This window comes from Rana temporaria, chromosome 2, assembly GCF_905171775.1.
Source record: "Rana temporaria chromosome 2, aRanTem1.1, whole genome shotgun sequence".
NCBI classification, from domain to species: domain Eukaryota; kingdom Metazoa; phylum Chordata; class Amphibia; order Anura; family Ranidae; genus Rana; species Rana temporaria.
In genome coordinates, this window is record NC_053490.1 from 65,661,624 (window position 1) to 65,687,818 (window position 26,195).

At 46.8% G+C, this 26,195-nt stretch overlaps 1 protein-coding gene across 2 annotated transcripts in view; it reads left to right on the top strand.

Moving 5' to 3' along the window:
* LIMA1 (LIM domain and actin binding 1) overlaps positions 1-26,195 on the top strand; it is a 99,763-nt gene that overhangs the window by 18,435 nt on the left and 55,133 nt on the right. The window lies entirely within an intron of this gene.

A 26,195-nucleotide genomic window follows, 5' to 3' on the forward strand; every position in this document is an offset into this window, starting at 1 on the left:
TGTTCTCCCATTGAAGTCTATAGTGTTAAAACGGAGGTTCACCCAAAAATCAACTTTTTGTCACTAGATCAGCATACTGCTGACATCTGCATGCTGGATTTTTTTTTTGTACTTATCGTCTTAGCGGTCTTTCTTCTCCGGCTCCGAGCAGGGAATCCTTCGGGGAGTAGGCGTTCCTAAATCAAGCGCAGTTGATTGACGGGCTTGGATAGCGCATCACGCCTTCCGAAAATAGCCGAAGTGACTCTCGGCTGCTTACGCCGCCTGCGCCTGCCGTGTAGAGCTGACTGCGCAGGCGCCGTAAATTGCCGAGCGTCACATCGGCTATTTTCGGAAGGCGTGACGCGCTATCCAAGCCCGTCGATCAACTGCGCTTGATTTAGGAACGCCTATACCCGGAAGCATATGCCGCTCGGTGCCAGAGAAGACTGCTAAAATGATAAGTACAAAAAAAAAAAAAAATCCAGCATACTGCAGATGTCAGCAGTATGCTGGATCTAGTGACAGAAAGTTGATTTTTGGGTGAACCTCCGCTTTAAGTACTATGCTGCACTAAAAGCAGCCTCTGCACCTTTTCTGAAATTGCACTGCACCATGGCAAACATGCTGGATAAATTGCGCTAGTGTGAATAAGGTCTAAAGATGGCCACACACACACACGTGTGTGTGTGTGTGTTAAACATCAGGGCAGGGCTGTCTTAATGAGGGCACACCTGGGCACTGCCCAGGGGCCCCAGCTGCATGGGGGCTCCTGCACTTTCCCCGAAGCAGCTGGTCCTTGTGCCCACGCTTTCCCGAAATTGGGGTGCCCCCATGATGGCATTGAGAGTGATGGATACACAGGGGAGGCAGTCTGCCTCCTACCTACTTGATGTCTGTTTACCTGCATTGTAGGGGCCCCAGAGCATTTCTTTGCCCAGGGGCCCATGATGCTATTTAGACAGCCCTGCATCAGGGTGAACAAAACTTAACTGATTCGTCCATCCACGCAAATAAGGTGCATGGAGTAACTCCCTGGCCCCCGCCAGGAAGCATTTTGATATCGGGGCTTGCTGCTGCCAGAATACAGTAAGACCCCTTTCACACTGGGACTGCGGCGCTTTTTTTAGCGGCTTTTCGGCTGCTAGCGAGACGCTTTTAACCTCAGAGGTTAAAAGCGCTGTTGCGGCGCTCCTGAAGTTTTTCAGGCGCTTTGGCCATTCATTTCAATGGGCAGGGTGTTTTGGAAGTGCTACATACGCTGCTCCCAGACTGCCCTAAAGGTGCTGCTTGCAGGACTTTTCCTAATGTCCCACAAGCGCAACACCCCAGTGTGTAAAGTCATTTATAGCGATATTTCTAGCGCCAAAACGCCTGAAAGCTGCCTCAGTGTGAAAGGGGTCTCATCAGCAGCTGCTCCAAATTTTGGAAAATTCTCAGTGGGGATAGCTACCACATATTGATGGAATCGAATCAATTGATTGAATTCTGATCAGTGTATGGTCGACGTTGCAACACATGGTAAATAACGGCTTGTAAGGAGCTGCAAAGTACTTTTTGGATCTAAAAGTAAAAAATCTCATTTAAATGTTTCTGTAGGTTTGTGTACAGATGAGTCTATTATCTGTCTTCAGGTGCGGATTTCTAGTTTTGTGACTGCAGTGCGTTTTTGATCCTCTGGCCGATAAGCAGCGTTTACTTGTTCCAGTACAGGGAGACATGCAGCATCCTGTCCTGACCACTCCTGGGATGATTAGTCAGAATCTGGCTATGAAATCTGTTAACTCTTTTCTGTTTACTGAGGGAGACACGCCTGTTTGTAGTGTGTGAGAGGGTTATCTGCGTCTGGGATGGTGAATGTAATAAATTTAGCAGGCAGAAAGTCGCCTTTTTTTTTTTCTCTTCCAAGGCTGATCAGTAGCTTTGAAAATGAATTGCATAAAGGTGTTTCTTTCTTGGGGCTCATTCATAGTGGCCTGTACAGCATGCAAGAGCCACATGTGTCTGGAGCGGTGTGCAGGCAGCCTATGTTGGTCAGTAGACACTGGCTGTATGGACTTTGACAGGTATGCAGGGACGAGTGTGCTGCCCTGAATGCGTTTTGACCGCATCTTTCACTACATGCCCGTCAAGTCGGATGTGCATGTGAGTCTGTAAAGCTGATGCCTAAACAAACTGTTCTTGCGCACTGTACAAGCCCATGTGAATGAGCCCTTAAACCAGGGGTCTCAAACTCAAATTACCTGAGGGCCACAAGACAAGTTTTCATATGCCATGGGGGGCCGCATGCAAACTTTCAAACTTCGCTAACACCAGTACTGTTGTTTTTGAACACATTATTAACCCCCAGCACTGGTGTCAGCGAGCGAATTATTACCACCAGCACTGGTGTAAGTCAGGGTTTGACAAATTTGCTTGGAATCTAGGAGCCAGCTAAAAAAGTTAGGAGCCAGAAAACGCACCCCGTCCCGACGAGCTTGCGCGCAGAAGCGAACACATAGGTGAGCAGCGCCCGCATATGTAAATGGTGTTCAAACCACACATGTGAGGTATCGCCGCGATTGGTAGAGTGGGAGCAATAATTCTAGCTCCTCTAACTTAAAACATGCAACCTGTAGATTTTTTTAAACGTCGCCTATGAAGATTTTAAAGGGTAAAAAAGTTTGTCGGCATTCCACAAGCGGACACAATTTTGAAGCGTGACATGTTGGGTATGAATTTACTCGGCGTAACATTATCTTTCATAATATTAAAAAAAATGGGGATAACTTTACTGTTTTATTTTTTTAATTTAAAAAAGTGTAATTTTTTCCCAAAAAAGTGCGCTTGTAAGACCGCTGCGCAAATACGGCATAATAGAGTATTGCAACGATCGCTATTTTATTCTCTAGGGTGTTAGGATAAAAAATATATATAATGTTTGGGGGTTCTAATTAGAGGGAAGAATATGGCAGTGAAAATAGTGTAAAATTACATTAGAATTGCTGTTTAACTTGTAATGCTTAACTTGTAATACCAACGGCCACCACCAGATGGCGCCAGCTCAAAAAAAAAAAATGGCCCGCGGGCCGGTACTTTGAGACCACTGCCTTAAACCCTCGTTCACATTGAATGTGGCTTTGAAATAGTGTCGGTACAACTTGGAAAACTACTAGGGCCAATTTAGACAGGAGCCGATCTACCAGCGTGTCTGGAGAAAAACGGAAAGCTCATGTAGGCATAATCAGACCATTCAAACTCCATGCAGGCAGTGCTGTGGTTGGGATTCAAACAACCTTGGTGCTGCCAGGCAGACGTGCTAACCACTTGGCTACTGTGCTGCCTACCCTTTCTAGTCTCTAGACCCAGGGTTACAACTCCCCAACCTACTGAGAGGAGTTCACCTTTTGTAATATCTATCTGGTAGTTCATTGAGAACTACAAGCCGATGGTTGCAAAGGCTGTCGGTACTTGTAGTTCTCCATTTCACAGAATTCTCCATCCACCTGGCCTGTTTTTTTTTTTTTTTGCCAGCAGGTGCAGGGAGGGGGTCCCCAGCCTGCTGTCACAACAGGGGATCAGGGAGGGGGCAGAGGCTTCTGCAACATCTGCTGAACCTTGAATAGGGGTGTAAGGCTCCATTCACACCTAGGCAGACAAATTTGCTGCGTTTTATCGCCGCAAATCGCGGTACAAATAGCAGCGTTTTGTACCGCAATTTGCGGCGACAAAACGCCGGTATTGTCCGCCTAGATGTGCCCCAGATTGACCCCCTCTATGGAGATGGTTCCCATCTCCTAGCCGAATGCCGAAAGCCGCCTGAAAAAAAGGTCCGGGACCTTTTTTCCGGCGTTCAGCGTGGAGATGTGAACCATCTCCATAGAGGGACATGTGTTTTCATCCCTCTGGCGGCAGCGGCGTAGCACTACAGGCGTAAAAACACCTAGGTGTGAATGGGGGCTAACATGTTACAAATTTTTTAACATAAGAGGCAAGCCAAGTAGGATTTTTGATTTTAGTAAAAAGGTAAGCAGTTCATTTTTTCAATGTTTGAGTTATGCTGTGTGGCCACATGTGAGATAGATAGATCTATTTAAATAATATCTATCTTGATTTTGCTTTTAAATGTCCTCATTTCTTCTATCCTCACTTCCTGTTCTTCTGTCTGTAACTCCACACAGTAATGCGAGGCTTTCTCCCTGGTGTGGAGAGCCTCTTTAGGGGGGAGGGGGCGAGCAGGAAAGTCGGACACTCTTTACTTTGCAGATAAAGGAGCTGTATGTTAGTGGGCATCCTGACACTCCTGCTTGCCCCCTCAAGAGGCTTTCTCCACACCAGGGAGAAAGCCTTGCATTACTGTGTGTAGTTAGACAGAACAGGAAGTGAGTATTTCTCAGAAGAAATGAGGACATTTAAAAGCAAAATTGAAGGAGGACTGCACTAAAGTAAAGGAAGCTATTTAGGGGAAAAAAAATTACATTTTACAACCCCTTTAAGCTAAAAACTTTCATTTTTAGCTCCCCTCCTCAGGCCCTACAAAATACATGCCTGCTGTCAATCCAGCACTGTACCTGAGAATGGCAGAGCTGCTTGCTGTCTGTCTCCTCACAGGCTCAGACAGAAACGGGTGCCAGTGTCTTCTGCTGGTGCCGCCAATCGGATACTGAGGGGTGAGGCCAAACCACACTGGGTGTCAATAGACACACACAGCCCAGAAGTGCAGCAACACATCTGCTCTGATGGCAAGCACTTGCTATGGGGGACTCGAACGGTGGAGGAGCTGAGAGCGCCAGTGGGGGACACAGAACAAAAGCGTCAGGGCTGCTCTATGCAAACCAATGCATAGAGCAGGTAATCATAACATGACTATTCATTTTATTTTTTTAACTTTACAATTGCTTTAAGATTTCCATTGGGTCGTTCATCTAGCAATTTTTGGCATGACTATTTTGGATCTGTAGGCAGATTCTGTTGGCAGAAACTCCTGTTGCAGTTGGGAAGGTTAGAGAAACGTACTAACTCCTTTCCCCATGATAAGCTGATGCTGGAAGTGACATCAATGCACCTCATTTTCCTCTGTGAGTGGGCACCCGGGGCTTCTCTTTGTAGGACAGCGCTGATCAGCACAGATCCTTTAGAGCAGTTGGTGATGCCTACATGTCTAAACAGTCCTCTGTAGTCTGCTTTATTTAGGCCAGGGGGTGCCCAACCTTTTTGAAGGCCGAGGGCCACTTAATGTGACTTGGTAACCTGTCGCGGGCCACAATGAGAGGAGTGGGCAGACGATTGGTCTGTGTCCAGTCTGCATATGCCAAGCAGATACATAAAGGTGAATGGAGGGCAGGGATGGACTGGCCATAGGGACTACAGGGAGTTCCCGGTGGGCCGATGGCTCATTGGGCCGTTTTTTAAAATGGAGACTCTAAGACCCCCCTGTCTCTTAGTCCCCCCCTCTGTCTCTCAGTCCCCCCCTCTTTTAGCCCTCCCCCTCTGTCTCTCAGCCCCCTCTGTCTCTCAGCCCCCTCTGTCTCTCAGCCCCCTCTGTCTCTCAGCCCCCTCTGTCTCTCAGCCCCCTCTGTCTCTCAGCCCCCTCTGTCTCTCAGCCCCCTCTGTCTCTCAGCCCCCTCTGTCTCTCAGCCCCCTCTGTCTCTCAGCCCCCTCTGTCTCTCAGCCCCCTCTGTCTCTCAGCCCCCTCTGTCTCTCAGCCCCCTCTGTCTCTCAGCCCCCTCTGTCTCTCAGCCCCCTCTGTCTCTCAGCCCCCTCTGTCTCTCAGCCCCCTCTGTCTCTCAGCCCCCTCTGTCTCTCAGCCCCCTCTGTCTCTCAGCCCCCTCTGTCTCTCAGCTCCCTCTGTCTCTCAGCTCCCTCCCCCCCCCTCTGTCTCTCAGCTCCCTCCCCCCCCCTCTGTCTCTCAGCTCCCTCCCCCCCCCTCTGTCTCTCAGCTCCCTCCCCCCCCCTCTGTCTCTCAGCTCCCCCCCCCCCTCTGTCTCTCAGTTCCCCCCCCCCTCTGTGTCTCTCAGCTACCCCCCCCCCCTCTGTGTCTCTCAGCTACCCCCCCCCCCTCTGTGTCTCTCAGCTACCCCCCCCCCTCTGTGTCTCTCAGCTACCCCCCCCCCCCTCTGTGTCTCTCAGCTACCCCCCCCCCTCTGTCTCTACCCCCCCCCCTCTGTCTCTCAGCTACCCCCCCCCCCCTCTGTCTCTCAGCTACCCCCCCCCCCTCTGTCTCTCAGCTCCCCCTTCTGTCTCATTCACTCCCTGACTCTTAGGCTGCTTTCACACTGGGGCAGGCATTGACGGTAAAACACTGCTAGTTTTAGCAGCACTTTAATATGGTTTTAGCTGCACTATTCGTCGTCTAGCAGGCGCTTTTAACCCCCACTAGCAGCCAAATTCAAGGTTAAATGCGCCCATGTAGCGCTCCTGCCGAAGTGCTTTGCAGGCGCTTCGGCTGCGGTGGCCATTAATTTCAATGGGCAGGAGCAGTTTGTACACCGCTCCTTCACCGCCCCAAAGATGCTGCTTGGAGGACTTTTTTTTAACGGCCAGGCAGCGCTCCACTGTGAAAGCACTCAGGCTTTCACACTGGGACTGCAGTGGAGGCGTTTTTTTAGTTGCTTTACAGGCTCTATTTTTAGCCCAAAAGCGCCTTAAAAATGCTTCAGTGTGAAAGGGGTCCTACACTCACCTCCTCTCTTTTACACTCACTCTCTTTTTCTTACACTCACTTTCCTCAACCCTCCCTCTCGCTCCCCTCTCTCACCCTCTCATGATATACAATAATGGATGTAGGGGCCTTTTGGTGGGCGTGATTTTTCGGTGGGGTGGGGGGCAGCATTTTATTGAATTAAAGTGGGCCGGTCTGGATGAAGTCCAGGGCCAAATTTCCAGTCCAGCCCTGATGGAGGGTCCAATTGGGTTGGACCGATTGCTTGAAAGGGGCCTAAGGCTGCTTTTATACTGATGGTCTGTGGTCTATTGCGGCACAGTGTACCTGTGGTTTTCCCGCTGGTTGGCTGCAACACTGATGCTCTCAAATGGCAGGTAGGCAACCTGCAATCTGGTCTTGCCAACCGGCCATCCCAGAGCAGGAGGTTGCGGGCCATATCGGAGGGCTCCGCGGGCCGCATGTGGCTAGATTTCTGGTGCCCTTTGTGGTACTTGCGCCCTTTGTGGTACTTGCGCCCTTTGTGGTACTTGCGCCCTTTGTGGTACTTGCGCCCTTTGTGGTACTTGCGCCCTTTGTGGTACTTGCGCCCTTTGTGGTACTTGCGCCCTTTGTGGTACTTGCGCCCTTTGTGGTACTTGCGCCCTTTGTGGTACTTGCGCCCTTTGTGGTACTTGCGCCCTTTGTGGGAATGGGCAAATTGATTTAGAGTGTATGTGTGGATGGTGATCTTCCAACAGTCTTGCATAACCTTTCCTCAGTCTGGTTTCTTGCAGTGGGTTTTCAGTCTAAAAATGGTAGTAGTAGGTCTGCAGTCTGACCACCTGTGTCCAGAGTCTGTGTTCTCCATAGTCCCCTTTGTATGGCTCGTTTCTCAGATGGACTATGGGGGTATGTAGTGTACATGACCACAACTAATGTGCGCTGCTGATTACAAACAAGACTTTGGTAAACTTCAAGCATTTGACATGGACAGATGTCAATGGCAACCAATCGGGCTTCTTCTTTCCAGAAAAGCAAGGTGATTATATTTGCTACGGCCTATTGCTCCTCCTTTGTTTTCAGCTTCTGTAAATCATAATGTATTGTGCTGGAAAATATCTCGTGAACAGTCTGTTCCTTTTCCACTTGGCGTGTAGAGAGATCTTTGAACGGTTGGCTTCTTTCCAAAGGTCCACCCATCATGTAATGTGTATAGACACCCAATGGACATGGGTGGAGAAACTTGACTATTATGCCAGTTTAATAATCTCTGCCCTGTGTACCCTGCAGACCTGCCGGCTGGTACTTCTGTGCTGCTATATAGATGGTGCGGACTACCTGCATCTATTCGGGGTTGATCACTTGCATGCAAGATTTACATGTAACTGGCCATGATTGGCTGCGAGAGTCTGCAGCCTCTCAATGCTTTTCAATGGGGCTTTCTTTCGCTGGGGTTCTCAAATGGGAGTGCGGGTGCATTTGAAGGTGACACTACACCCTTACTGCCAGTCTAGCTGGTTCATCAATAGGGTGCACCCCCCCCCCCCCCCTCCACTGGCTGATCCAAATTCTATGCACTTGATGCTTTAAAGGGTTACTAAACCCAGAACCTGCATTCACTATATCTGGTCTCCCAAAGTACTCAGGACATGGAAATGCAATTATTTTAGTAAATATAAACCAACTTTTCTCATCTGCAGTTGAAGCAGTCTTGTGACTTCTATTGGTGTCCAGCCAAGCACTGGTTAAAGCTTGTAGGAGTTTTCATTCTCTGACTGTTAGACTGCAGGACCCCTGATTTCTGTCTGGCCATGGCCAATTGGCCCTGTGCTGATCACATGCATTCTCCCAAGAGAAAAAAAACTTTTAGCAATAGATGCCAAACTGAGCATGTGCAGCGTGACTCTTTAGACTTATCAGGAAATTATCGGGGGACAGTGGAAGAATGGGAGGGTCAGAAGACAGGATCAACCAGCCTTTTTACACACTGCAGAGGATTAACAGCTTGGCTTCCACAGTGAGTATAACAAGCATGCTTTACTGCATATACAGACTGATTTTACGGTTGTTGGTTTAGTAACACTTTAAGGTAAAAAGCTTCCAGTCTCTGGGCCCCACCCCTTCCCTAAGCACTTACCAAGCACCAATCTCAACCCAGCGCTATTGGGCCTGGCAGCTGAGCTCTGCTCTTTCTGGATTTACAGGCTTGGTTGGAAGCAGCAAAAGCTATTGGCAGTGAGGACACGTGGGGCCAAGCTGCACAATGTTTTAGAGATGCACGCAGCCTGGCTCAGGATCAAGCCCGCACAAGTGCCCCATACCAGGTGGCTTGCTAAGGGGGCAATGGAAGGAGGTGGGGATCTAGAGACCTGGCAGGGGACACCAGAAGAGCTTTGGGGCTTCTTTGTTCATTACTTTTGCACAGAATGTAGAATGTCTTGAGCTGCTTTACAATCCCTTTAAAATAGGAGCTCTGGTGGTGAAGGTGAATTTATAAGCTTGATGCCCAAGTCTGAATAGGCCCCCAATGCCTTCCTCCTCTCTGGATGTATTGGAAACTGGGAGAATTTTGCAATCTGAAGTGATGAGTGATGTTTCAGACAGTTGGGTGTGCTTGTTTAAAATTTTAAACCCCCCCCCCCCCCTTTTTTTTTTTTCTCTTGCAAAAACATCTGCAGAGCAAGCAGTTTGTTGGCTTTTTAGCCAACCCATAGTGCTCAGAAAACTTTGTGTAGAACTTAATGTACACTGACTGCACCTAAAATCACATTTATGAGCTTTTACGGTTTTCGCGCGGGACCCACGGACCTGATCGCCGCTGGAGTCCCGCGATCGGTCCCCGGAACTGAAGGCACTATCTTTGATCGTGTGTTCCCTGTTATAGGGAAACATGTCACATGTCCAGCCCCGCCCCCCCCTACAGTTAGAAACACATATGAGGTCACACTTAACCCCTTCAGCGCTCCCTAGTGGGTAACTCCCAAACTGCAATTGTCATTTTCACAGTAAATGTCATTTTCACAGCAACAAAAATTCTATAAAAATGCAAATGTCCCAAAAATGTGTCAAAATTGTACGATGTGTCCGCCATAATGTCACAATTACAAAAAAAATTGCTGATCGCCGCAATTAGTAGTAAAAAAATAATAAAAATATAAAAATGCAATAAAACTATCCCCTATCTTGTAAACACTATACATTTTGCGCAAACTAATCGATAAACGCTTATTGCGATTCTTTTTTTTTTTTTTAACCAAAAGTAGGTATCGCCCTAAACTGAGAATATATATATATATATATATATATATATATATATATATATATATATATATATAGGGATATTTATTATAGCAAAAAGGAAAAAATATTGAATTTTCTTTTCAAAATTGTCGCTCTATTTTTGTTTATAGCGCAAAAAAAAAAAAAAACGCAGTTGATCAAATACCACCAAAATAAAGCTCTATTTGTGGGGAAAAAAGTACGCCAATTTTGTTTGGGAGCCACGTCGCACGACTGCGCAATTGTCAGTTAAAGCGACGCAGTGCCGAATCGCAAAAACTGTCCGGGTCCTTTACCTGCCTAAAGGTCCGGGTCTTAAGTGGTTAAGAAGAGGCTTGGGAGCTTGCTGAGGAAACTTGTACACTAATTAAAAATGAGGGCTGTTGAGGTCATTTGGCCCTCGTTCACACCAAATTCTTCTTTGAAAGTGTGTGACTGCGCTTGAAATCACCCTATTTCAAAGCCGCATGTCGGTGCGACTTGGCTGACATCTGTGATCATGCACAGATGTCTATGTAAGTCGCATCTGAAATCACCAATAGTGCAGGAACTTTTTTTTCAAATTGGTGCGGCACTGCAAAGTTGGAATTGCACTGATTTGAACAGTTCCATTGCCGACAATAGGGTGTGACTCGTCATGCGATTTTGCCCCTTTAAATCACGTGACAAGTCGCACAGTTGTGTACGGGGGCTTGGTGACGCTTTAAGATCTGCCTGTGGATCTTGTCTTTCATTGGTGTAAGTTTAGTGCGAACTGTACACTTTAATAACATGTATTTCTTTGTAGACAAGGCAACTATGAAGTCATCTAACCACATAGATGAGATCATACATGCGGCGGTGCCACAGCTGTACTACATTGCCTACAGCTATGTGTGTTTTTTTTTTTTATTATGTAGCAATATTAAACCTTTTTTTTATTTTTTATTCCATGCAGTGTTCAGAGCCGGCATGTTTATTTTACCCCCTAGTACTGAGTGACGTAAATAAATGACAAGCTCCTTTACTTTGGCTCCTTCAGCACATTACAGTTGTTCATTATTTAGTTACTTTTTTACTTGGTATAGGTTAAAGTTTACCTGTTGCTAGCCTTGCAAAATATTTCCATTAAAGGTAACTTAGCTTCTATTTCCAAGGAACACGTACGCCTTCCATCTGATCGTGCAGACATGGCGGCAGATTATAGATGGCTATGATTCCTGCGACCTGATAACCTGTTTAGGATGCTGGAAAATCCCTGATACTGGGAAACAAATACTGCTTTTTCTGCAAAATGAGGTTTACAGTATGCATGTGTGTTCACTTGCTGGCTAAGGTATAATAAATCCTCCATAGACTTGTGTTTTGGGGGAAAAACTGCCACCTCAATACCGGGGCCAATTCTGACACTTCTCGCATTTATGTAAATAAAAAAATTCCCTAGAATTTTTATTGCGCAGCGGTTTTTAAAAGCAATTTTTTGGGGGGGAAGAAAATACACAATGACTTTTAGTGAATGCAAACACAATACTACTTTTTTTGGTAAAATATATATAAAAGCTGTTACCCTGATTAAATGGATACCAAACGTGTCACGCTTTAAAATTGCACATGCTTATGTAATGGCCTACCTGACACAACACCCCCCCGGCTAAAAGGGACTGAGGACTTGGATTTATCAGTCCGCCTCTCTACAGCCACAGCTGCACAAATGAATATATGTAAAGTGCTCTGAGGCTTCCTGTTCGTTCACAAACTGAAGCGGTGGTGAATGAAACCAGGAGTGATTGATACGATCGCTCACTGTTTTCATTCAGGAAAGGGCTAGTAAATGACATCCCCCTATGTGCCTGCAGCAGCTGCCGGTGGGGAAAAAGGGGCACGTGGGGGCCCAGATACCAGGGGGCACATGTGCTAGAAGCAATCCCCTTTCAGTGCAGCCGGAAGGAGAGGAGGAGAAGCTGGCAGTGCTGCAGTGAGACAGAAGAGGATCAGTGTCTGCAATGAGACGGTACAGCCGATCCTCCTACTTAACAGGTGCCTGGGCCCAGTGCTGGCTGGCTGTACTGCCTTAGTGGCTCTGCGTGCGGCATCAATGTGTGCGTATGCCACAGGTGAAGGGGTGTGTGTGTATATATATATATATATATATATATATATATATATATATATATATATATATATATATATATATATATATATATATATATATATATATATATTACCCCCGCAGGAGCCTATGGATAGATTTGGGATCTACTCTCAACAGTTCATTCACCCCTTTAAATTGCTGGAACCCTCCCTTGGCACACCAGACAAATGCAGTAGTATTGTGCCCCCTTACTTGACTGGGGCCACAATAACACATATGAGATTTGCAATTACAATGTTAACTTTCTTTGACTTGCGGCTCTCCAGAGTAAACACACCTCACACAATAAATATAGTAAAACCAAGTGGGTAACTTTACTTGGCATATAACAAAGGGGGAGAAAAAGGTTTGACAACAAGTTAAACACTCATAAACCTTCCTTAGTGACCCTTATAGCTACCCACTCTAGGGACAGCTCTCTAGTTTCCTACCTATATTTCGGGGGAGTCCCTCTGGACCCCACCCACTGCCTACACTTGTCTCTTTTCTCCTTCTTCCCCTCCCACTTCACCCCCCCTTCCTGATCCCCACCCCACCCCCTCCCACAGACATGGACGTACTACATGTGGTATCCTTGAATGCCAAGGGTCTGAACATACCGGAAAAACGCAGGATGCTCCTGCACGACATGCGCCGCATGAAGGCGGACATAGTCCTACTGCAGGAGACCCACTTTAGAGATGGCTCCCTACCTATACTTAAAAACAGATTTTATCCCCATGTTTACCACTCTACGTATGCGGAGGCTAAATCTAGGGGCGTGTCAATACTCATATCCGCAAGAGTGCCCTGGACGTACAGGGACGCCAGAACGGATTCACAGGGCCGTTTTTTGTTCTTGAAGGGAGAGATCGGGGGGACGCGGATGACCCTGGCGAACCTCTATGCTCCGAATGACCACCAAGACGCCTTTGTGAAACGACACATAGAGCGTCTTACAAAATATAGAGAGGGACAACTGATCGTCGGAGGTGACCTTAATGTACCATTGACGCCGACGGAGGACACATCTTCCGGCGTCTCCTCCACGTCACGGGAGACACGTAGACGTATTTGTGCAGCCTTACACTCTGCCCAATTGGTCGACGCGTGGCGCTTATTGCACCCGGGGGAGAGGGACTACACGTTCCACTCTCGTCCGCACCAGACGTACACCCGCCTTGATTACTTCCTGATCCCACACGAACACCTACACGCGGTAAGAGAAACTACCATTGGGTCAATAACATGGTCGGACCATGCCCCGATCACCCTCAGATATGCCATCACCGAAATACGTAAGACACAAAAGCCCCCATGGAGACTGAATGAAGGACTCCTTAACGACCCAGAGGTCCTAACAGATGTAGTTAGAGAGATTCGACACTATTTTGAGACCAACGACACACTAGACAGCGACGGAGGAGTAGTGTGGGAAGCACACAAGGCGGTAATTAGAGGAGTTCTCATAAAGCACGGCGCTCGCCTTAAACGCCTCTGGACGGCCCAACTGAACCAACTACTGCTTAAGCTACAAGGCCTGGAAACAAGCCATAAATTGACACCTACCAGACAACTGGGAACTGAACTGGACCTGGTACGGACGCAGATAACCGACTTATTGACCTTTAAAGCCAAAGCGGCGCTGCGAATTTGTAAAAAAACAATTTGCGAATCGGGAGACAAATGTGGCAGGCTTTTGGCCCAAACACTACGTACACAGAAACAAGCAACATACATCCCATTTATTACACCTGCCGGCGGCCAGAAGGCCTCTCTGCCTCAGCAGATCACGGAAGAGTTTAGAAAGTACTACAACTCCTTGTATAACCTAGCCACAACACCGCCCACATCTGACGCGACAGACATACATAGCAGAGTCCCACATGCCCTCCCTGGCAGCCGACGTCAGAGAACTGTTAGAAGACCCCATCACACTACCGGAGCTACAGTTGGCCCTTAAGACCACTAAACCGGGCAAGGCCCCAGGCCCGGACGGCCTTACCACCCCATATTACAAAACACTCCTCCCACAACTAGGTCCACACATGGTGAAATTGTTTAATGACCTTGCCACGGGAAAAACACTGCATAGTTCCACACTACAAGCGCAGATCTCAGTGATCCCTAAAGAGGGCAAAGACCCGGCACAATGCGGTAGTTACCGCCCGATCTCCCTTCTTAATACAGACCTCAAGCTCCTCACCAAGATCATTGCCACTAGGTTACAACAACACCTACCACACTTGGTGCACCTGGACCAGGTGGGCTTTGTCCCGGGCAGAGAGGCTAGGGACAACACTATTAAAGTCCTAAACCTCATACACCTAGCAAACACCAACAAACTACCGTCGATTTTCCTGGGAACAGACGCCGAAAAGGCATTTGATAGGGTGAGATGGGAGTTTGTTTGCCACCCTAAATCATATAGGGCTGGGGACTAAGATGGTAAATTGGATAACGGCAGCATACTCGGGACCGACGGCCAGGGTCAGAGCGAACGGTGTCCTCTCGGACACCTTTCAGATAACCAACGGTACAAGGCAGGGCTGCCCGCTCTCGCCCCTCCTGTTCGCGTTATCCTTGGAGCCATTCCTTTGCCATATCAGAGCACGTTCGGATATATCGGGCATTGAGGCCGGCGGGAGGCAATACAAAATTTCCGCCTATGCGGATGACCTGATGTTTTCGCTAACAAACCCAACGATCTCCCTGCCTGCCTTGATGCGGGAATTTGAATTGTACGGACAGGTGTCAAACCTGAAAATTAATTTTAACAAATCGGAGGCGATGGGCATAGGAATTACCCAACCGATACTCGGTAATCTGCAAACACGCTTTCGCCTAAAATGGTCTGACTCATCCCTGAAATATCTTGGCACACACATCCCAGCGAACATCGCAGGTCTCTTTAGGCTTAACTTCCCACCTCTCCTTAGGACAGTCCAGGGGCTACTAGAGCAGTGGAACGGCGGACTCCACTCCTGGTTTGGACGCTGTAGCATACTTAAAATGTCAATCTTACCCAAGTTCCTTTACTTACTACAGGCCCTCCCGATTCAAATACCAGCAAGCTATTTTAAGCAGATACAGTCCGCCTTCATTAAATTTCTGTGGGCGGGGAAAAGACCTCGAATACGCAAACAGATACTGACAATGCCAAAACAACATGGGGGACTAGCTATGCCCGAAATCCGAACCTACTACCACGCAGTGCACCTGAGCAGACTACTAGATTGGTGCCGGCATAGGGAGACTAAGCTGTGGACACAACTAGAACAGGCGCAGAGTGTGGTCCCGCTCCAGAGAGCCCCATGGTGCCTGTCGGCACTGCCACCCACCCTCACAAGACACCCACTAATAGGCTGCACGATTAAAGCATGTGCACGCCTGCTGACGCTTCCCTCGCTCTCGTCCCGAGACTCGGCGTTGAGACCTATCTTAGGCAACCCTCGATTTGCCCCGGGCATGAGAGATAAACCCTTCCAAAACCTAAAAGATGCGGGCATGCATCAAGCATCCCACTTCGGAACACAGGGACGATGGAGGACAGTGGCGGAGCTCTCGGACCCGGGGGGAATGTATCGCCTAGACTTTATGAGGGCACTACAGCTTAGTCATTTCCTTACCAGTCTACCCCCTCCCGTAGACACAAGTCAGTCCCCTACGGAGTTTGAGGAACTTTGCACAGAGACAGGAACGCTGCCACATACGCTCTCCCTGACATATGGTATACTTATCACACCACCAGAGAACTTCCAACCCCCATGCTTTCTTAAGTGGGAACAGGAACTGGACTGCCACTTTACCACTGCTCAGAAACGGAACATATTAAGATTCACACACAAATCCTCCCTATGCACCAAGGCCCAAGAGTTGAACTACAAGCTCCTTACACGCTGGTACAGGACACCGGCGCTGCTACACAGGTTCTTCCCTACAACACCAGATACGTGCTGGCGATGCCAGGAGGAGAGTGGCACTCTCCTACATGTCTTTTGGTCTTGCCCCAGGTTTAGGGACTTCTGGGGCGAGGTCCGAAGGATAATTCAACAATTCTCGGACCGAGAGGTTCCGGGAGACCCGGCCTACTTCCTTTTGCACGCTAACAACTCACCTGCACAAGTTTACAAGAACTCAGTTGTACGTCATCTGCTGGATGCAGCAAAATCCTGCATCCCTATCCTGTGGAAGTCCCCTCACCCGCCAACTGTGGCCATGTGGCTGCAGAGGGCGGACGAAATAGGTAGACTGGAAGACCTGATTTTGAGCAACCAAAATAGGCAAGAATTGTACACCAAAACTTGGCAACACTGGAACCTCTGGAAATACTCCAATGAAGGGCAACTTCTGAGGGGAGTGGACCTGACGCTTTGAGCGGCGGAGCAGTTTTCTGCCCCCGATGCGGACTGACTAGAGGAGCAAATATCGGAGCCTGATGGACTCCGTGCAGCCCCTGCACGAGACAACCCCTATACACAAATTGACGATACTTCCAGGTGAATGTGGGACTGAGCCCATGTCTGTGGGCCCTGCCACCTAACACCCCCCCCCCCCCTATCCCTCGATGCTTTCCCCTACCTTCTTCTCTCTCTCTCCCTCTCTCTCTCCTCTCTCCCCTCTCTCCCCTCTCTCCCCTCTCTCCCCTCTCTCCCCTCTCTCCCCTCTCTCCCCTCTCTCCCCTCTCTCCCCTCTCTCCCCTCTCTCCCCTCTCTCCCCTCTCTCCCTTCTCTCTTCTCTCCCTTCTCTCTTCTCTCTCTTCTCTCTCTTCTCTCTTTTCTCTCTTTTCTCTCTTTTCTCTCTTTTCTCTCTCTTCTCTCTTTTCTCTCTTTTCTCTCTTTTCTCTCTTTTCTCTCTTCTCTCTTCTCTCTTTACCTTCTCTCTTCTCTCTTTACCTTTTCTCTAATCTAGTTTTTCACTTCTTTTAAAAAAAAAAAAAAAACACGGGGATTGGCCCGGACGACCCGCGATGCCACAGTTGGTGCTGTTCATCCGCACAGGACGCTCAAGACGAGAGACGCCCGTGTTCAACCCGACAAGGGACCTCCCCCGACTTTGAAACCCTGATCGGGGAAAGTGATATCAGTCGACCTCGAGGGGGTACTTTTAAAGGGAAGTCAAAACGCTATAGACTCGGACACGTGTGTTTTGTCTCTGTATGTTAACGTTACTTTGCAAAATGATTGTTTTGTTTTATCGGACTGTACTGATCTGATGTTACAGTTGCGGCTCGTGCGTGAGCCAATTTCCCTGACATAAATAAAAAATTTAAAAAAAAACACTCATAAACATTTGTATAGAACCGACTCTGCAGGCGTCCCTGCAGTAGTCAATGAAACAAGCCTAAAATGCTAATACAAATGAGTCTATGGATAACTATAGGCAGTCTATGCTCGCGAGCTCCCCCTAGTGGGCAGTACTGCTAGTGCAGAAACCTTGGCTAGGCCTAGTTCAAATAGCTTCAGAGTGTCCCTTGAGGGCGAAGTCTATGTTGCAAACGTTGGTGCCCTTTTAATTGTAATCCAAAGGAAAAGGAATTAACTCCGGTCAAAAAGGGGTATGGCAAACACAAAAGCTGGTGAGCCGATATCCAGTCAGCGTCAGTACCCTGCTGGTATAACTCTCAGTTGCTAGGCCTCTCTGCTTAATCAGGAATCAATGCGTGGCTCCGGTTTAAGGAGTACTAATAGTTTATAAGCTGGGGTAGTATTGGAACTTGGGCATGTGCCCTCTCACCCGAACAGGCCCAGTCCGTCTGAGTACTTCACGAAAGACGCGCCAATCGGTCACCGCTCCACACACAAGATCTCCGGTATCCGGCTCTCCACTGCTACGATCGTCAGCTGGCGAGCTTCTTCGGTCTCAAAAGGCGAGCTATACGCACTTGGTCTTGTCTTTCTACCAATGGCCACCCTCTAGATGGATCTCCTCTCGGGCTTCGGGCCTAACTGCTTGGCTGTGATGCTCTCCTCGGCAGAGGAGAAGGCGCAGATCCCAAGAGACTGAATTCAACTCCTCCCTGCATTTAAGTAACCTCCCCCATAAGGCTGTGCGGGGGTGTCATGTGTTCCAAGAAGGCGAGGCATTGTGGGAAGTGTAGTCTATTCTTACTAAATGTCAATGGAGTCCGTTTCTCCTGGTACCTCTAATCCCACAATGCATTGCTCTTAAGAAATATAAACACGTATGTACCAATGTAACGGGAACTTGGGTGGGGATTCAAGTCTACATCACTATCAATAGTCCATGATATATATATATATATATATATATATATATATATTCTATACTCTCTACATTTTCTATGCTGTTGTTTAAAAAAAAAAAAAAAAAAAATCTTTAACCACCGCTATTGCTGTAAAATTGAATGTTTACATTCCTTTTGACAGCGATAAGACAGGTACTCTTTTTTTATATAGATGAAAAATGTATACTGGGGTCAATATGACCGCTGTGTGTATATGTGTGTGTGTATATATATATATATATATATATATATATATATATATATATATATATATATATATATATATATACACAGCCCCATTTACACCTGAGAATTTCATGAACTCATTCAAAATCTGGCTTTTTTTTTGCAAAATGTGTGAAAAACCGCATGTTGTGGGCTTGTGGCGCATTTCTTTGTGGCAGTTTTTTTTTTTTGCACAGAATTTTTTTCAACGCAAAGCTACTTTGGCACACAGCTGCATCAAGGGCAGCACATTGAAATGAATACATACAGACATGCGTTCAAGAACGCAGGAAGTTTTTGCGTGCTTTCCAAACTCCTAGCTGTGAATGTAGTCTTATGGGGTCTTGGGGAAAACTTTCGTATTGGGGGGGTCCCCTATAGGTGGTCTGCCCACTGCCAGGATTTCTCCAGTTTGGCAGGTTTAGCCAACACACTGGATGGCCTAATATGTTGGTGATTTGGACTGCTTGCACTTTGCTTCATTTTTAACCATGGTCTACCAAGGAATGGTTATTGGGGGGGGGGGGGGGGGTTAAAACAAGCAGTCGCAGCTGAGTTTTTTGTTTTTTAACCAGTGATTGGCTTTAATGCAAAAGTGCTCTGTGTGCCTATAGAGCCGCCTGGTCACTTTACAGTATCAAGAAGGTACAGCGCCCCCCCCCCCCCCCTACATCTTCTCTCGCTGCAATCTGGTATTAGTTGCAGGGGTTCCTGTCCTAAAGTGCTCCTCAACTCCCCAAGGTGACCTAACAGGTCATGTTTTCAGGCATTCCATTATTTTTCACAGTTTTGATCAGTTTAACTGCCTTGGTAATTACCACAGCGGTTTCATCTGAGGGAAGTCCTGAAAACCTGTCCTGTTGGGGCACTTTGAGGACTGGAAAAACACTGCTCCAGGGAGCCTGGGATGCAGTAAAATGCCCCAAAGGGTTTATTTAGGGAAAATTGTTTGTCTCCTCCGCAGGTAATGAACCTGGAAGTGACATGTATTCACCTCTGGGTTCATAGCTGTCATTCTATTCTCCAACTACTGTAGCTGCTAATCAAGTGCGTTCTGTGCTTGATGAGCTGCATTTGAGGGCACAAAAGACATTAAAGGTGTAATAGATCAGTCTTCATAAAGCAGACCTGGCTGTGACCATGCTTTCACTTAGGAGGTTGGCAATGGTGTTTTTTTTTCTTTTATACAGGGAAAGGAATAAAGAAAATGGACACAAAAAATAAATCCTCTTTACATATTTTAACATATCCTCCTTTGATATATAAATTAAAGTTACCGTAATTAGTACATTTGATTCCCCCCTAGTCCTACCAACTCCTCCTTTCTAGGGTAATATCCACTAGGGGTGGGAGGACAAAGTAAGACATTTAGTCTAAACCATAGTAAGGAGCGAGGTGAAAAAAGAAACAAAGTAATGGCTGGGGGGTTAGTCGGCGTGCTCGCCCCCTCCTTTGGGACTACATCCCTGCGGGGAGAGGAGTGTCTCCCCGCAGGGATGTAGTCCCAAGTGAGGGGACCAGCACGCCGACTAACCCCCAGCCAGAACGGCTCGGATGATGGTGGAAAGCTTACGGAGGAGGAACAGGAAGTGAGAAATTCAGACAAAGGGGGAAAAAAAACATTTAGAAGGGAAATTGAAGGAAAAGGTAAGTGAACCAACAATGCACTAGCTCAAAGGAATCCATTTAGAAAATAAAATACGAACCTTTACAACCCCTTTAAGGTAAAAAAAAAATCTTGAGTGTGGCGTTTGCCCATTCCCCTGTGGACAATTTTGGGTAGTGTGGGTTTTTTTCCCAAGCACACGCAGTTTAGGCTCAACAAGTTTTGTATTTTTATTTGACGCTGTTTAGATTTGACTATTTTGTATATTATTAAACTTTATATGTTTATCTTTTATAACGAAGTTCAGGCTAGACTGGTATCGTAAAACAGGTGGTAACCATTTGCCAATCTTTGTAGTAATTGAACCTAGTTACTTTAATCAATTAACCTAGCAGATGGAGTAATGGGTGGATGTGGAGAATGTGCAATACCACATATGACCACCAAGTGGCAGTATTTGAATTTAAAGTTCGTTTTTGGACAGTAAAACTTTTTATATACTGAATGTTTAAAGCAGGGCTAGGCAACCTTAGAGGTGGAGATCTACGTGAGCAACATGGGAGAGTTCCGATTCCTTGGTCACTATTTCCTCCACACACCTGATTTAAACCTCTAATTGCAGGACTACCGTGTTGCAAATGTGTGCAATCATGGGTTTAAGGGTTTAAATCAGTTGGTGAGAAGCAACATATACCCTCCTCGCCACCTATCAACACACACTCTGATCGCTTTTCAGAGGAGCAGCACTTGTGCTCATTCACATGTAAAGTTAGGGGGTGATCAAACAGCGGGATATAATGGAAGTCTATGGCCAAGTGCAGAAAAGCTGCAGGTGCACTACACCCAGTGTGTGTGTGTGTGTGTGTGTGTGTGTAAACCGCAGCATATCGGTGTGAAAACAGCCCTATACTATAATGCCCAGTGTATGTCTTCACACTGACCTGAAGATCTTTCCTGCTACTGGCACCACTCTGGAGACCACTAGCTAATAAGAGGTGAAGTGCAGTGGGTATCACTCCGCATAGGACATGAACCAGCACTACAGAGGAGGAATCTGCTTGTGTTGCTCTTGCTCCCTACTACAGTTCCAACTTTATAAGTACAGTGACACCTTGGAATATGAGCATAATCCATTCCAGGACAATGCTCGTAATCCAAAGCACTCGCATATCAAAGCGAGTTTCCCCATAGAAATCAATGGAAACAAAAATTGTTTGTTCCGCATTTTCTATGGAATGCAATACCGCATGTGGCCAGAGGTGGGGGGGGGGGGGCACCGGAGAGCCTTGGAAATGCTCGGCTGAACTCGGAAACTGAGTTTCTGCTCGGCTTTGGCGACCCCGAACCGCTGGCCAAATGCGGTACTGCACATTGCTGTGGCTTGAATCCTGCTCGCAAATGGGACGTAAAAATAAATAAATGCTCGTATTGCTAAACGCTCGTTAACTGTTACTCTCAATCTGAGGTTTCACTGTAGTCCCTCTGCATTGCACTCTGTTTGCTCTGGAATGGTTGGTCAGCAGACTGAGATCTAACGGTAGATCGTGATCTACAGGTTGCTGCCCCCCGGTTTTAAGCATTACTCCGCCTTTCAGAGCACGTGTTATATTAAACCCATATTCGGGGTGTAACCTGAAACATGGCCGCATTACCCAACCACCCTTCAAGTTATAGACTACCGCATGCAAACTTGACTACAACGTTTGAGCTCTGTTTGGCGTGAGCCCCTATATTTGTTTTATAACCCACAATCAAGCCGTGACCATCTGAATGAATCTGCTGGTTGAACAAAAAATCATGTAGGGCCTAAGAGGAGGTGATCATGTAAAACAATTGGCAGGCGTCTACAACGCACCATGAAGCAATGAGATTGGGGCATAGACGATGGAACACTCAACAGGCATTTTGTACACCTATTTTGTGTGTGTGGGTTTTTTTTTGTTTTTTTGTGCACACAAACGCAATGCTGTGGTGTGAACTGGCCAGCAGCGGTAATTGCTTTGTGCTTGTGGTGAGCCTGCTTTTACTTGAATTAATGTAGATCAATGCAGCTTAATGCAAATGGCTGTGAACAAGCCCCAAGAGTTGAACGTCTAAATTGCAGTTGAGGGCAGTGTGTATGGATGTCGGGACACATTGATGTGTATAAAGAGAGCTGGTAGTTCAGACTTGGAAATTGGGAGACTGTGCTTTCGGGCTTTTCTCACATTTGTGGACAGACTGGGAACTCGACTGAAGTTTATTCAGCAGGCTTGTGCATTTGAAGTACATTGCCCAGCTGGCATGGAAGAAGGTTAAACAGTATCGAGTGCTGCAGGCCTGCCAACTGCTGGATTCAAATGTCTTTTAATTACCATGTGGTGGTGAAGGCCAGATGGGTTGTAAGAATCTTATATTAAAATTTCAGATCTGCTTGAAGCTAAATGCTGAACTTGCTAAAGTACTCCTTTGCTGCTGGTTACTAAAAGTGAGATGGTAACTGTAGTATACGTACAGATGGAACATGTGAGTGGTTTCATTATTGGTCTAGATTTACCATTTAGTTGACACTGGTAAGGGTATATTTAAGTTTGGAGAGCCTTCTTCCTTTTATAATGTGGTTCTTGCCAGTGGATCATCAACCCATATGTTTTTTCAGGGAAATGGCTGTTTAAGGGTTGAATCCCTTAGATCAGGGGTCTCCAAACTTTCAAAAAAAAAAGGGGGGCCAGTTTCCTGTCCTTCAGACTTCAGGGGGGCAGATTGTGGCCATTGGAAGTACTAAAGGTCTTGATGTCACTGGGGAAAACTCCCCAGTGACAGTTTCAGTAGGAGGAATTGTGCCTCATCGTTGGGGGACATGGTTTCATCATTGGGCTCTATGGTTGGTGTTGTCAGGAGAAGTTGTGCCCCATTGTTGGTGTCATTGGGCTTTGTTGGTGTCATTGGGCTTTGTTGGTGTCATTGGGCTTTGTTGGTGTCATTGGGCGGAATTGTGCCCCACTGTTGCCATCGGTGGATTTATTGGTGCCCGAAGGGCTGGAAAAAATGCAAGCAAAGGGCTGCAGTTTGGAGACCACTGCCTTGGATCCTATTCTAGGGGAAAAAATCTATTTTTAATCTTGAATCGAGTTGGGAGGTCAAATCGTGTTTGTTTTTATAGGACTGGCGCTTCGGACTAGGCTGAAACCGCGGCCTCTCTTAAAAAATCTTGCTCGCAGCGATCCTGGTAAAAGGTCGCAAGGCCAGGCACTACGTACTAGGCTGAAGCTGTGGTCTTTTCACAGGATTGCGGCGGGCAGGATTTTTTAGGCGAGGCCTCGGCCTAGTTTGAGGCAGACTAGGCTGAAGCCGCGGCCTTGCCTAAACTCTTGCCCGCAGCTCCTTGGGACCGGCGCGGTGTCAATCAGAAGAAAAACTCCTGAATCGAGGGTTTTTTTTTATCGCAGATCTCAGTTCTCCGGTCCACTCAGAGCAGAGTTGTGACAGTCACAAGCTCAGGAGCAGGTTCCAGTCAAGAATCTGGGTGGATATTGACATTGTCGGGATACATCTAGAGACTGGAGTGGCTAAACTCTGCTCTTAGCTGATTCTAAGTGACAGGAGTGCGAAAGTGCACCCACATGAGAAGTGTGACCAAACAAGCCTGAAGTGGTCCTTCATTCTTAAAGTGGGACCTGAAGATATCAAATGGCTTTCCAGATGGTGACAACAGTGGACCACGCTTATGTAATGTTTCATCCCCTTGTCTCTATTGGAAGCCCATATGAGAAGGTGACGACCTAAAAGCACTATTGGGAACCTTACACAGTGAGCTGTCGTGTGTGTTTTTTTTTTTTTTTTTTTTTTTTTGGAGAAATGATTCAGGCAGCTGTAAAGCCACTTGATTTTTATCTTCTAGATGTACATAAATGTGCCACACAGGCAAGGGGATTAAGGCGTGGGCAGGACAAGGTCAACCAGTGCCGAACTGTGCCCCTACCTCTTTCCATTGGGTGAGGGGCAGTTGACAATAGGGGTGTAGAATGCAGCACGCTGCGACAACCTGTAAAGTTCTATTCCGCAATAACATATGGGGCTGTCATTGATATAGAAGAACATTTTTGGACATTGATGTGAGGAAAAATTGTCCGTCTGTCACTAAAAGGAAAATATGCCCCTGTACCTGTGGCGTCGCATAAGAAAACATTGTCCCCAGGTCAGTGGTATCCCTGGAAGGAAAAAAACTGTCCCTTTGTCTGTGGTGTTACTGGAAAGAAAAAAATGCCTTTGTCAATCTGAGAAGGACTGATTTGGTGGTATGAAGGAAGGAGGGGCTCTGACAGGGTGGGGGTTCTGTGGGGTGCGTTTTTACGAAGGGACTCTGCAACTCTGAGGGAGGCAAGGCGGTTATGTGTATAGGAAAATTCTGTTGGGATACTAAATATTAAGTAATGGCCTTTTCAGAGGGACGACCGGGGTGAATGTAAATGGATGGCTGAGCTGCAGTTTTGCTGCTCATCTGATATTTAACAAAACGGGCCTGTACACATAACACGACCGCATCGCTTTGCGGCTGCAGCTTTTTTTAACTTGGGGTGCAGAGTTTAAGTGGCAATACCACCTGTCAAACTCTCCTATTGTGTATAATTGGGCCATGCCACAACCACAAGCTTAAAGGGGTTGTAAAGGTTTGTTTTTTATTTTCTAAATAGGTTCCTTTAAGCTAGTGCATTAAAGGTTCACTTACCTTTTCCTTCCTTTTCCCTTCTAAATGTTTTTTTTCTTTGTCTGAATTTCTCACTTCCTGTTCCTCCTCAGTAAACTGTTCTGGCTGACTAACCACCGCTCGGATGATGGTGGCAAGTTTACTGAGGAGAAACAGGAAGTGAGAAATTCAGACAAAAAAAAACATTTAGAAAGGAAATGGTTAGTGCAGGGCTCGACAATATCCGGGCGCCAGGTCGCAATTGCGGCCTCAATTACCGTCCGTCGCGACCGCGGCGGGGGAGGTGGGGGCGCAACAGAGGCACAGGTGCCTCCGTAGGTGGGTGTCTCCGGCCGGCAATTGAGGCCGCGTCCTTGTGAAGTCCCAAGCTTCCTTCTGTGACCTGGCGCCATCTGGTGGTGGCCGTTGGCATTGCAAGTAAAACCAGTTCTAATGTGTAATTTCTCACTGTCATCTCCTTCCCTCTAATTAGAACCCCCAAACATTATATATATTTTTTATTCTAACACCCTAGAGAATAAAATGGCGATCGTTTTCTGTCATGCCGTATTTGCGCAGTGATCTTACAAGCGCACTTTTTTGGGGAACAAATACTTTTTTTTAATTAAAAAAATAAGACAACAGTTAAGTTATCCCCTTTTTTTATATATATATATATATATATATATATATATATATATATATATATATATATATATATATATATATATATATATATATATTGTGAAAGATAATGTTACGCCGAGTAAATTGATATCCAACATGTCACGCTTCAAAATTGCGTCCGGTCGTGGAATGCCAACAAACTTTTACCCTTTAAAATCTCCATAGGCGACGTTTAAAAAATTCTACAGGTTGCATGTACAGAGGAGGTCTAGAGCTGGAATTATTGCTCTCGCTCTACCAATCGCGGTGATACCTCACATGTGTGGTTTGAACACCGTTTACATATGCGGGCGCTGCTCGCGTATGTGTTCGCTTCTGCGTGTGAGCTCGACGGGGCGAGTTTTTTGGCTCCTAACTTTTTTAGCTGGCTCCTAGATTCCAAGCAAATTTGTCAAACCCTGGGTTAGTGAATCAACAATACACTAGCTTAAAGGAACCCATTTAGAAAATAAACTAACCTTTACAACCCCTTTAATGCTTGGCTCAGTTACGGTGTGGTCCTGCAGTGTAAAATTGGGATTGGACAAAAAACACGGGAATGCCTAAAAGCCGCTGCTCTATTGCCCTCTGAAAAGCAATCCGCTGCAGATCACTTTTCAGTGAGCAGTAAGGGTGTCGGCAAACTTCAGGAACAATATCCTGTCTCTCCCTGTAGCAGCTGAAAGCTAGCAGGAGGGAGAGGGGGACAGCCCGGCTTTCAGCCGCTACAGGGCATTATGGTTCCTGTAATTGCTGCATTACTGATCATCCGCCCCCTCCTGGCCACGTCTGGGA